Source organism: Carcharhinus amblyrhynchos, chromosome 12 (genome assembly GCF_965287045.1).
Source record: "Carcharhinus amblyrhynchos chromosome 12, sCarAmb.v2.hapA, whole genome shotgun sequence".
Taxonomy (NCBI): Eukaryota; Metazoa; Chordata; class Chondrichthyes; order Carcharhiniformes; family Carcharhinidae; genus Carcharhinus; species Carcharhinus amblyrhynchos.
Window position 1 is genome coordinate 66,324,394 of NC_137335.1, and position 13,087 is coordinate 66,337,480.

The 13,087-nt window shown below is 40.4% G+C and overlaps 1 long non-coding RNA gene across 5 annotated transcripts in view; it reads right to left on the bottom strand.

Annotated features, from left to right (window-relative positions):
* LOC145351058 (uncharacterized) overlaps nt 1–13,087 on the bottom strand; it is a 150,138-nt gene that overhangs the window by 38,194 nt on the left and 98,857 nt on the right. For 2 of the 5 annotated variants that reach the window (XR_013888308.1, XR_013888309.1), the window contains exons 4-5: nt 12,641–12,750; nt 7,083–7,139 (exon numbers count right to left, since the gene is read on the bottom strand). This is a non-coding gene — a long non-coding RNA (uncharacterized LOC145351058). Of the gene's footprint in view, nt 1–1,364; nt 1,475–7,082; nt 7,140–12,640; nt 12,751–13,087 lie in introns of those variants that run through there. The other 3 variants (XR_013888310.1, XR_013888312.1, XR_013888311.1) reach the window with 3 other exon arrangements.

The window sequence follows — 13,087 nt, forward strand, 5'->3', positions numbered from 1 at the left end:
AAAGGATTCAATAAAACAAAAATTGCGAAAGTCTTGGCAACCAGTAAGGACCACTGACAAGCCGGAAAAACAATTATCCACAAAGCTTTTAAAAGCATTTTATCTATCCTCATCTTAAATTGCTGAATTACAGCACCAATCATACACCAGCACCTCATTGTGGTGTATAGCAAGCTGAATTGCTACAATAAGCAACTACCAGATAGCCAAAATATATAACTAGTTGAGCTTGTTTTTTCAGGTTGTGCAATTACCTGGTACCAATTTATATAACATGAAGCATGATGAGTCAGAAAATACTGATGCTGCAAGTGAAACGTCCTTGTTTAGAAATACAGTCCAAAGTCTTTTCAATGATTTAAAGAAATGAACATGCAAATCTTGGTGTCTGAAAGCCAGTACTTAGCTCTTACAATGAGTCAGCGGGTTTAGTCTGAGTAAATAAGTCACAAAGCTGAGTTAGATCGAGCAAGTAAATATCTTTGTACTATATAAATGTATTCTGTATCAAGACATTTCTTTCCTATTATGTTACACTGGGTATGAAGGATAACTACATTCCCAAAATCAATCCACCCAAACTAAATAAACAAGATCGGAAGTAGAATAACAAATAAACTAAAAATTAGAACAGAGAAACAGCCTCTATGAATTCTGCAGGGAAACAGAAGGGGTCTCCAGATTCAATATGGGAGAAAGTAGACAAATGTTAAAAGCGTAAAGAAGGATAAAGCAGCATTAGAGCGGCGGTTACACATTACATTCAAAGCATTCTTTTACTACAATCAACAGAGGTAGTCAGAGAAGGTAGCCTTAAAGCATAACTGTTTCTCGCTTCCTAGATGTTGCCCGACTTGATGACTGCTTTCAGCAGTTTCTGCTTTTATTTCAGATTCACAGCACTGCCATATTTTGCTGTTCTGTCCACTTTTTTTTAGCTAACTGGGACAGCTCTCACATGGTTCCATTCTTAGCTAACTGTAACCAGAGAATCACTTACAACAAGTTCCTCTTCCTGCGCTTGCACTGTTACCTCCACAGTCCCACAAGAATCTATCCTCGGTCCCCTCCCATTTCTCACCAACATGCTGCTCCTTGATGGGATCATCTGAAGGCATGCCGTTACTTTTCACATGTATGCTTCTCCCAACTGCTCCACAATTATTGAATTATCAGACTGCTTTTCCACACCCAGTACCGAATTAGTAGAAATTTCTCCAATTAAATATCGGGAAGATTGAAACCATTGGTTTTGGCCAGACTCCAAACTCCAATCCCATAACTATGGACTCCATCCTTTTCCCTGGCAACAATCTGAGATTGAGCCAGTCTGTTTGCAATCTTGGTGTCACACTTGAAATCAATTCCCAGCTTATATCTGCACGATCTCTGAGGCTGCTGATTTGCACCTTCTTAACATCACTCAGCTTTGCTCCTTAAGACTGGGATAAATTCAGAATTCAGCAAAGGAGAACTAAAAAGATAACAAAAAGAAAGGAAGTAAACTATGAGGGCAAACTAGCAAGAATGTAAAAAGTGATAATAAGAGCTTCTTTAAACATATAAAAAGGAAGAGAGAGGTCAAAGTGAACATAGGCCTGTTAGAAAATGAATTTAGGGAAATAGTTATGGGGAACAAGGAAATTATGGAGGTGCTAAACAGATATTTTGCATCTGTCTATATGGTGGAAGATGTTTCAAACATCCAATTAATACCAAAGAATATGGGGGAGCAATTAAGTACCATCAACATCACTAGAGAAGTGATATTAGAAAACTAATGGGCCTAAAGGCAAATAGGTCCCCTGGTCCTGATGGCCTGTTTCCTAGGATCCTAAAAGAAGTAATTACAGAGAAAATGGATGCATTGGTTGTAATTCCTTGCAGTCTGGAGAAATACCAGAGGATTGGAAAACTGCCAATGTGACACTTCAAAAAGACAGGGAGGCAAAAAGCAAGTAACTATCAGCTGGTTAGCCTAACATCTATTGTTGCAAAAATATTGGAATCAATTATTAAGGAAATAATAGCAGCACATTTGGAAAATCATAATCTAATCAAACAGTGTCAGCATGGGTTCATGAAAAGAAAATCATATTTGACTAATTTATTAGTTTTTCCAGGGAATTCTCAGCCAGAGTGGATAAAGGAGAACCAGTAGATGTGTTGTATCTGGACTTCTTACAGGAGTTCGACAAGATACCTCACAAAAGGTTAAGTCATAAGGGCCCATGGCTTCGGAGTTAATATATTGGCGTAGATAGACAACTGGCTAATGGACAAGATGGGAGGTAAGGGGTTCTTTTTCAGGTTGATGACCTGTAACCAGTGGGATTTCACAGGCATTAGTGATAGGACCACAACTGTTTACAATATATATTAGTAACTTGGAGGAAGGAAGCGAATGCACTGTAGCCAAATTTGCACATGTGACAAAAATAGGTGGAAAGGCAATTTGTGAGAGGGATACAAACAGTTTACAAAGAGATATTGATAGGTTAAGTAAATGGCAAAAGTTGACAAATGGAGTTTAATGTGGAAAAACGTGAAGTTGTTCACTTTTTCCTCCTCCCTTGTGTCTGATTCTATTAAATGTTTGTTCATCCTCCAATCTTTTTGAAGAGACACCTGAAAGATTAACCAGTTTGACTTTCCATCGATGTTGATTGACCCGGTGTGTTTAGCACCTTTGGTCTGTTTAAAGGCAAGGGGGAAAATCCAGCTCTTTCAAATTGCTTTCCCATGAACAGTGCTAGAAAATGCAAAGAAGTAAATGTTGGGTGAGAAAAGCAATGGCCTCTATTGAGATGCGCTCTGTATTTAACTGGCCAGCTAATTCTCAAAATCACACTCATGCATGATGAATGGCCACCTGGCACTTGTTAACAATATCCTGGCAAAAATCACTGCTGTCAGGAGAGAGGCCAGACAACCGGGGAAAAAGTAAACAATGGTGTGTGTGTGTGTGTGTGTGTGTGTTGGGGAGGGTTGTTGTGCATTTGTAAAATATATGCCTCGCTTCTCAAATTAGGAATCATAGGAGTCAGTTGAGTTGACAGGCTTGGAATGTCCAAAAATTTTGTTTTAAACATTAGCTTTGATTAAGCCAAAAAAAAAATTTTGTGCTGTCAATAAGGGATCTGGTAGCTGCCTTTCAGCATTTTCAAATGGGCAATCTCTTCTGTCATAGGTTCCTTATAATGCAGACTATGAAAGCAGAACTGTTTAAACTTTGGTAGATAAACAGAAAAGAAACTTTGTGTGCAATGAAAGCTGGCCTCCAAACATCTTTCAGAGTTTAGGTTTAGAGTTTTTTTTTCCTGAATGCTTCTTTGTACACTGTGCTGTCCCCTAGAGTCTCTTGGTACATGGTAATATTTGGGAAACATATGATGTTTTGCTGTGTTCCCTGAGTTTCTTAAGTTCAAGGTGAATGTCATCTCGAGGCTGGGAGAACTCTTCAGGAGTCAAGTGTTGGGCATTGGAATTACTTGGATAACCTGATCTTGTAAACTGACATTTGCATGAACAGGCAATTGTGGTATGGTACAAAATGATAGGATGAAGGTGAATTTTAGTAATACTGCTTATGATTGTCCACTGGTCAGCAGAAGGACAAACCTGAAGATATCAGTTGGATCCTGCAGACCCAGAGGTAATGGTCCATTTCTCTCAAAAGCTACTTTCACTCATTGTCTCCAAATGGTTCCCTGGGCCAGGGGGCCAGTGCTCAGAGCATTCATTTTGGATTGGTCTGAAGCGTTTACCATCAGGAGGAATATATGTGGATGAGCTTTGTACCACAAACTACCCCAGGTATCACTGGACAGCATCAAATACTCTTTGGATACGGGCACTGGGACTTTCGATGGAGTTTACTATAATTCTTGCCATGTCTCACATATTCCAAGGTATTCCTTAGTGCTCCAAGCTGAATCCCAGAGTTGTAAGCTCTTAAGTTTGGAAATTTGAAGGGGACAAGCAAAACATCCACTCCACTCTAGCAAATTCCACTTTGACTTCTAACTTATCTGGTATTATGAGGGTCATGAATGAAAGAGTAACACACAGAGACTGCGAGGAAGGGTCATAGAAGCAGGTAACTTGCCTCAAATTTCTAGTGAAGTTATTTAAATTTCTTTACACGTTGAAAGTAGTTCTGGTGTTTGGCAACACACTATGCAGAGAGTGACTGCAACAAATGTGCACCATGTTCATGATGGCACTACCATAAACATATGTTTTCTCCTGTGCCATATCTCTGTTAAGAGGTTTTGCAGGTTTAGTGTCCTGAGGTTTGCCATGTTTTTCTCCAAACTGGCTGCAATTTTTGCCACCCAGATTGCTGGCTCCCTCCAATGTTTACTTATCTTTGAACCAACTGTAGGTTGAACATTCTACTGTTTCACCAGGTCCTCTCCATATATTTTCCAATTCCCTTAAATAAGGTTTTTTTTACCCTTTGCTCAGTTTTTTGTATTGGGAATTCTCATGCTCCACTTTCCCCAGTGTAGCTGCAGCATTACCAGCATATTTAGGCAGACAATACCTCTACAATATTTAAATCATTTGTCCTATTTCATGCCACGACCTTGAACAGTGATGTAATTTGGGCCTCTGTATATTGTGAGCGATATGGAACTGGATGAAAATGGTGGTGTATTCTTGGAACTCTTAGCACTGAATCTCACCAATCAGTACTTTTCAAACGTGGGTGTGGAATCTGACTGAGTCAATAAACAGACAAAAACAGATTTCATTTTGGTAATCGCCTTGTTCTAAGAGTTTGATTGAACACAATGTTGCAAAGGACTGTGCGCTCTTAACTAAATAACTGCCCTATTTTTGCCAGATATAATTTCACTGGTTTCCCATTACCTAATGTTACTGATATTGTCCCTTTCCTGGAGAATTAAATGAAAAGAGGCAAAAAAGAACCCAAACCTAATAAAATCACTGCACTACTACAAACATCAAAATTAAAAGACTATTATTCAGCCATATGATTGAGACAACCCTGCCCAATGTAGGCAAATGTTAAAGTCCAAACCAGCCAGATTTCCCTGACGTGTATGCTACACAAATATATTACTTGTACACATGCAAAAGGCATTTAAGCAAGAGTTTAAAGTTATTCACAATAAATGAGTGTTAGGAACTCCTATTTCTTTCAACTTTGGTTTGCATTTTTTTCTTTAAGTCAGATTTTCAACAAGCATGCAGTTCAGAACAAAATCAAAGCTCCTATTATATATAGATAAGCAAGGAGGAATGTTGAAGGCTTTAGAATCAGGGGCCATAATCTAAAAATTAGGGCCAAGTTGTTCAGGAGAGATGTTAGAAAATACTTCTACACTCAGATTGGTGGAGATTTGGAACTTTCTTCCTCAAATGGCGGTGAATGCTGGTTCAGTTGTTAGGTTTAAGTCTGAGATAGACAAATTGTCATTGAGCTGGAGTATCAAAGCAATAATACCTTTCTGACTCAAAGGGCCACTGGTCATAGAATGCCTCAAGCATACAAGGTTTGACAAGGTACCTCACAAGAGGTTATTGCAGAAGGTCAGGGGACATGGAGTTGGGGGTAGGGTGTTAGCGTGGATAGAGGATTGGTTGTCAAATAGGAGGCAGAGAGTGGGGGTCAATGGGTGCTATTCGGATTGGCGGTTGGTGACTAGTGGGGTGCCCCAGGGGTCGGTGCTGGGGCCTCAGCTATTTACCATTTATATAGATGATCTGGAGGAGGGAACCGAGTGCAGGGTGTCGAAATTTGCTGATGACACCAAGATTGGGGGAAAGGCAAATTGTGCGGAGGGTGTGGAGAGTCTGCAGAAGGATCTAGATAGGCTGGGCGAATGGGCCAGGAAATGGCAAATGGAATTTAATGTTGGCAAGTGTGAGGTGGTCCACTTTGGTAGGAAGAATGGTAGGAAGGACTATTACTTACGTGGCGAAAAACTGCAGCAGGCGACAGTGCAGAGGGACCTCGGGGTCCTTGTGCATGAGTCGCAAAAACCCAGCTTGCAGGTGCAGCAGGTGGTCAGGAAGGCAAATGGGATGCTGGCCTTCATAGCGAGGGGGATTGAATATAAAAGTAGGGAGGTCTTGCTGCAGCTGTATAGGGCATTGGTGAGGCCGCAGCTGGAGTACTGTGTGCAGTTTTGGGCGCCACACCTGCGCAAGGATATTTTGGCCCTGGAGGGAGTGCAGAGGAGGTTTACTAGGCTGATACCGGAGTTGAGGGGATTGAGCTATGAGGAGAGGCTGAATAAACTAGGCTTGTACTCGTTAGAGTTTAGAAGAATGAGGGGAGATCTCATTGAGACGTACAAGATGATGAATGGGATGGATAGGATAGAGGTGGAGAGACTCTTCCCGCTCAAAAAAGACAGTAGGACTAGGGGGCACAGCCTCAAGATAAAGGGGAGGCGGTTTAGAACGGAGTTGAGGAGGAACTTCTTCACTCAAAGGGTGGTGAATCTCTGGAATTCTCTGCCCGTTGAAGTGGTGGAGGCTGCCTCGCTAAATATTTTTAAGAAGCGGGTTGATGGGTTCTTGATAAGAGAGGGGATTAAGGGTTATGGGGAGAGGGCGGGAAAGTGGAACTGAGCCACAACATATCAGCCATGATCTTATTGAATGGCGGGGCAGGCTCGAAGGGCTAGATGGCCTACTCCTGCTCCTATTTCTTATGTTCTTATGTTCTTATACCAATGGACACAGTGACACACTGGTTAGCACCGCTGCTTCACAGCTCCAGGGACCAGGGTTCAATTCTGGCATTGGATGACTGTAGAGTTTGCACATTCTCTCCGTGTCTGCATGGGTTTCCTCCGAGTACCCGGTTTCCTCCAACGTTTCAAAGATATGCAGGTTAGGTGGATTGGCTATGCTAAATTGCCCCCCCCAAGTGTTCTAGGAACAAGGAGGGAAAATTCACCTTTGTCAGTCACACACAATGTCATTTGTGTCTCTGGTGGTCAGATGTCTAGTTTTATACTGTTCAGTCCAGTTTTCAACTGGTATAGCCACTACCAGGTATTGGATAGCTTCACATGTATTTTAACCATTGGTTGACTTACCTTTGTAAAGTACCAGCTAAAAGGAATGTGCTCATTCCTTCCCCTTTCTGTAGCAGCCTGCAAACAATGGGGATGCAAAAGTCAGGTTTGTTTTCATACTTGGTTTTTCTCACGCACCATCTTGTTGGAGATTCTGTGTCATTGAACAGACAAATTGAGTCACAGCTTAAATATTGATATCACCTCATGTGTGATTACATCACCTTCATATGAGGTGATTTTGTCCCACGTGATGAAACCACCAAACATGCGTCACAAAGTTGTCTGAATTCGGTGGCCTTTGGCACTGGCCAGCCTGTGACTTTGATAAGAGTCATTCAATATTCTGGCAGGGGCAGAAACATGATTGTAGAAATTCAAACATGGAGGTCCAGGAAAGATGGACATGGGAGGTGAGCACTTGTTCAAAGGCCTTGGAGAGAAAAGGGAAGATGAACATTAATTAGAAAGAATGGAGGGATCAAGAATTGTTTCTTTGAGCCAATTGATGATGGCAGATTTAAAGGAGAGAAAGAGTAGATGCATTGGTTAATGCATTTGCATCAATTCCTGACAGGGCTTTTAGGACACATTTTGTTATACATCGATTAATGACTGCATTAAAAAGGCAGAAACAAGAACCTACACAAACATGTTAACCAATGCAAATAAAAATAGCACATGGTGCGAGTTCACAGGAGTAGCTTCTAAAATCAAGGCTGGAGAAAATGAAAGAAATTGAGGGGAGGAAGGGTGTGCATTGCAATAAAAGAATAATACAGATACATCAATGAAGGTATTTTTAAATTAACTGTGAAGTCTCCCACTTTCTGTACGTCTCCCTAATTTGCATAAAAAACATCTCTTTCGGTTGTATCTGTTGAGAATCCGATCATTTGTTTGAACTGGAATGTGAAATGTCATTCACTAAGTTGTTTCCTGTTCTACCCCTGCTGTTTTCTCTTGTTTGCACTCCAGCTGAGGTCTACTAAATCATTTGACTAGATACTTGGCCTCTTGCTCTTTATTCCTTTGTTTCCTATCCTGGCAGACGGTCTATTAAACTCTAACCCATTCACATTTAAACGGCCTGGTGCTTTGGTATGAAGAATACCAATGTTCCTTCAATTACTCAATACAAACACAGCCATCAGGTCACTGGGAAACATTTTAGCTTTTTCTTTCTTCATTTTTTCATATATAAAGCACTGAATGATTAATCAACTCTGTCTGAAGCTCTGGTGTCACTGCTGATTAAAATTACTTTATTTATGATTTATAGGTCTACCTCAATGGTTTGGGGTAAATGTCATCGGAAATGGAGGAATAAATGACTTGTTGAACCCAGCCAGGACAGAGGAGGGGCTATTAAAATTGGTCTCAATGCCAGTGAGTCACGGGGGAGAAAAATACTTAGAGTGAAATACTCTGCCCATCCCCAAAAGGTACAAATGGACATCAGGCAAAGACGCATCACAATTGGCTGTGATGCTCACTGTCATCACTTGTGAAGATGTGGATATGCCGGCGTTGGACTGGGGTAAACACAGTTAAAAGGTCTGACAACACGAGGTTTAAGTCCAACCGATTTATTTGATAGTAAATTCACTAGCTTTTGAGGTTACCCTCTTCGTCAGGTGAATAGAGAGTTCTGGCCTCAGACAGAGCACATGAAGCACAGACAGTTTACAGATTACTGATTAGAATGCGATTTGGATCTAATCAGTAATCTGTAAACTGTCTGTGCTTTATATGCTCTGTCTGAGGCCAGAACTCTCCATTCACCTGATGAAGAGGGTAACCTCGAAAGCTAGTGAATTTACTATCAAATAAATCGGTTGGACTTAAACCTGGTGTTGTCAGACTTTTTACTGTGATCACTTGTGAATTCAGATATAGTACTGGAGGAATAATCACCAGTGGGTTTAATTTTCAGAGACAAAAACATGTATGGAAGTTTACATGGTGAAGGATGGTTACTAGCAAAACATACCTGCTAACTACTAGTTTTCATGAACTTTACTCCAGCAAGAGTCAGTAACTGCAAAAGTGCCAACTGATGGTTGAACCTGGGATAACACATTGTGCAATTGTCAACTGGAGTGCAAGAAAATGTTATTCAGTAGTTTTAAAAGCTCAGACAAAGAGAATTGTTTCACTCCCTCCTTTTTGAGGTTTTTTTCTCCCTCCTATCTCTCTGTGCCTGAGAATGCAGATAGCCATGTTCCACTGGTCTCTTGTCAATTATATCCTAACTGTTGATATCACAAGATTTCTGACATCAGCCGGACAAACTGTTGCCTTTTAGTTTTCACTATCTACTTTCATTGCATGGCTGAGATTTGAAATTCACTATTTATAACATTGCACTCCAAACATGTGTTCCACCATTCCCTGGCACAGAATTCCAAAACCTGTATTCGTGTACCAATTACCTTTTCTTCAGCTGCACAATTTTCCTCAGTAGGGCATGTTTCCAAATTACACAGAGGATTTTTAAAAAAAATTGTAGTATGTCCATCCTTTCTACATTCAGCAAAGGTTACACGTTCCAATTTTGCCATACTATTATTCAAATAAAGGACTTAGTACACCATAACCATATTCACCCCTGCCAACTAAATACAACCTGGTAAAATGCAGAGAATAGATGGTCTTCAACTGTACTGTCTTTTCATCACATTGTACAGGTGCAGGCTCTGTAGTAGTTTGTAAGTAAACGCACTTTCTATGGTAGTAAGCTGTACTGAATAGGGAGATCCCAAGTTTAATTCCGGGCCTGTATTGAATTTACTGACCTTAACCCTAATTGATAGCAGTGGAAGGGTAACAGTTCATCTTGACATTAAATAAACGTTGGAATGGAAGATTAGCCAAGGTTTAAAATCAAAGACTCGATCTTCAGGAGAGGAGCAAAAAAATGTCAAGGGGCAGAAAAAGTATAGATCTCATGGTTCAAGAACGATGCTCCACTCCATGTCCAAACAAGCTTTGTGATTGCAGTGATTATCCCTTACGACCTCTTGCTTTCAATACATTCTGATGGTGTCATTCTTTCTTTGTACACTTGTTTGGTTTTCTCTCAGATGATTTCATTCCTGCTTGTCTCTAGACAACCTCCTTTGCATCCAATATATCCCTCAATTACATCCATTGGCCTCCCCTTATGTCTCATATATATTCTGCATCCCTGAGATACAATTTCACAGGGTTCTCTCAATCTTGCACAGTAATACTGAAGGCCAATTGTTGCCCTCCCACCACTGCTATCAATTAGGGTTGAAGTCAGTAAATTCAGCATAGGTCTGGAATTAAACCTGGGACCTCCATATTTGGTAAAGTTTAAAGGAAAGTAAAATTTATTTATTAGTCACAAGTAAGGCTTACATTAACACTGCAATGAAGTTACTGTGAAATTCTCCTAGTCACCACAGTCTGGTGCCTGTTCGGGTACACTGAGGGAGAATTTAGCATGGCCGATGCACCTAACCAGCACGTCTTTCAGACTGACAGGGGAAACTGGAGCACCTGGAGGAAACTCACAAAGACACGGGGAGAACATGCAAAGTCCACACAGACAATGACCCAAGCCGGGAATTAATCCCTGTCCCTGGAGCTGTGAGGCAACAGTGCTAATCACTGTGCCACCGTGAGAGGTTCCTGATCTCGTTACATCTGCTAGGTGGTACAAATATACGTCACGCGAAAAGAGTAAATGTACGAGATACCAGAGGACTTCTGACACTAATGGAATCATCCAGCCATTTAAACTCTCTCTCCAGAGTTTCTGATCTCTACCAAAGTTATTGTGGGAACCCTGTGGAAATTGTATCACAGGGATGCAGAATACGCAAGAGACATAGGGGGAGGCCAATGGATGTAATCGAGGAATATATTGGAGGCAAAGGAGGAGATCCCTCTGCAGGGTGTCTGGGGACAAGCAAGAATAAAATCATCTGAGAAAAGAACCAAAGAAGTGTACAAAGAAGGAATGACACCTTTAGAAGGTGATGCACTCAAATGTGTTGAAAGCCAGAGGTCATAAGGGATAATCACTGCAGTCATAAAGCTGGTCTGGATGTGGAGTGGGGTGTCATTCTTGACCAATGAGATCTAGTCTATACTTTTTCTGCCTCTTGACTTTTTTTTCTTCTGCCCTGAAAATCAAGTCCTTGCTGAATCACAGGTCCATAGATATTATCCACTCCTGTCTAAGTGAACATTCTTCAAATGTGAGCCCTGGCAGTATGTGTTGAAAAACTGTTTAACAGTGGTGGAAAACTGTTTATGGTGGATGTTAAATGTGAATCTGATCTAGTTCATAACCAATAATTTCCAATAGTGGTCAATGGATCGTGATAAGGAATAGGAACCCTGCCTCATTTTCTCCTATCTAGCCAAAATAAACTCAAACTATTATAGTCTTTCTTGTTCTTCTGACTTAACGCAACTAATGCAGCAAGATGGGGAATCAAACTAATGAATTGCCTGGTCTGTGTCACTCAGTTACATGCTGGATAAAATCACTCAGCAATCAGAATGCCCAAACTATACATCTATTTACTACACTTTATTTTTCTTCCTTGTACCACTAATTATCTCCTTCTACTGTGACTGAATAGATCTACTTCTATATTCTGTCTATCCATCATTTTGCCAAGAAGAGAGGTTCTAAACACTGTGTGGTAAAGCCTGCTGTGAGCAATATCACAATGTCTACACAGTTACATTTTTGTTCTGTTAAATGATCGCTGTCTGCATTTTAACTTCTTCCTGCTGGTAAATAGGGTACAAAGAAACAGCACCCTGGTATCATTTTCATAACAAGGGCTGTACTATTCCCTTCATCACCCCTCACCACCACACATACAATGATATTAATTCATACCATTAAAATTGTGTTTCAAGTACAACAGTGCTCTAGCTGCTGAGATAAGGGGATTTTTCCATGACAGATTGATCAGTCTGCAAAACTATTTTTAATAGGTTTTTAGGTAATTTGAAACAGTTGAGAGTTTTGTTTGATGGACATTTTTCCTCTGTGATTTACTGGTCTCAATTATTTTAGGTGACTGCTGTGGCAATAGGACAGAACATCTCTATTTTACAAGACAGGAAAATTATACCATGTGAGACACAATCATTATGCTGCTGTTAAAAGTGTAAGTTTGTGACCATAGAAGCTACAAAATCTAATTGCTGCTACGTAGAAACTGGGGCCCTGAGAATGCAAAGGCTGTGATTCCAACAATGATCATGTACACAGGTGTATTTTAGCACTGTTACCTGTTTCACACAATCACACTAAGTCAAAAATCTACCCCCACATGAAAGGGTAAAATCTGACTTGAGCTTCCATGCAAATAACACTGAATTTAGTTACCAACTGTGATTTGTGCACAAGTCTGACTCAGCTGCAGACCTGAGGCTGCCAGAGAGCTGATTTTATTGGCTTTTGCATTGCTTGGATAATTAGTGTCTTGCAAGACCACCATTATTGATATTACTGTCAACTTGTCATATTATCTTGAAGATGCTAAAAATGAAAATTGCAGGTTGTACTTCATTTTGATAATTACCTTTCAATCTGTCTAGCTGATGTACTCGTTACATCAAACAGGTAGGAGAGTGTTGATTGGACAGTGTGATACATATCCCCGAGGGCAAGGGGCATCAGTTCCAGGTCAGCCTATAATTCAATACAAATAAAGGATAAAATATGCTTGTATGACTTTGTAGTAAGCTAAAAACACGGTTCCTGTGCATAGCACAGCAGATAGTTCGGCTGATAACTTTTCTCTAGTCAATAGCTTGGGCACTGAACTGAATGAGAACCAATCATGGCTCAGAATCTATTTATGTTGAATAATCACTTATCACCCAGTTGCTATGGTGCTGAATTAGACTTGTTTCTTCTGTGGGATGGGTTGGGTAACGTTTTAAAAAAAAGTTCATACACAAGTATATGTTCCCACATGCTTAAAAGATGCATCCATAGTTTTACTATTCTGGATCAAGTTTCATGA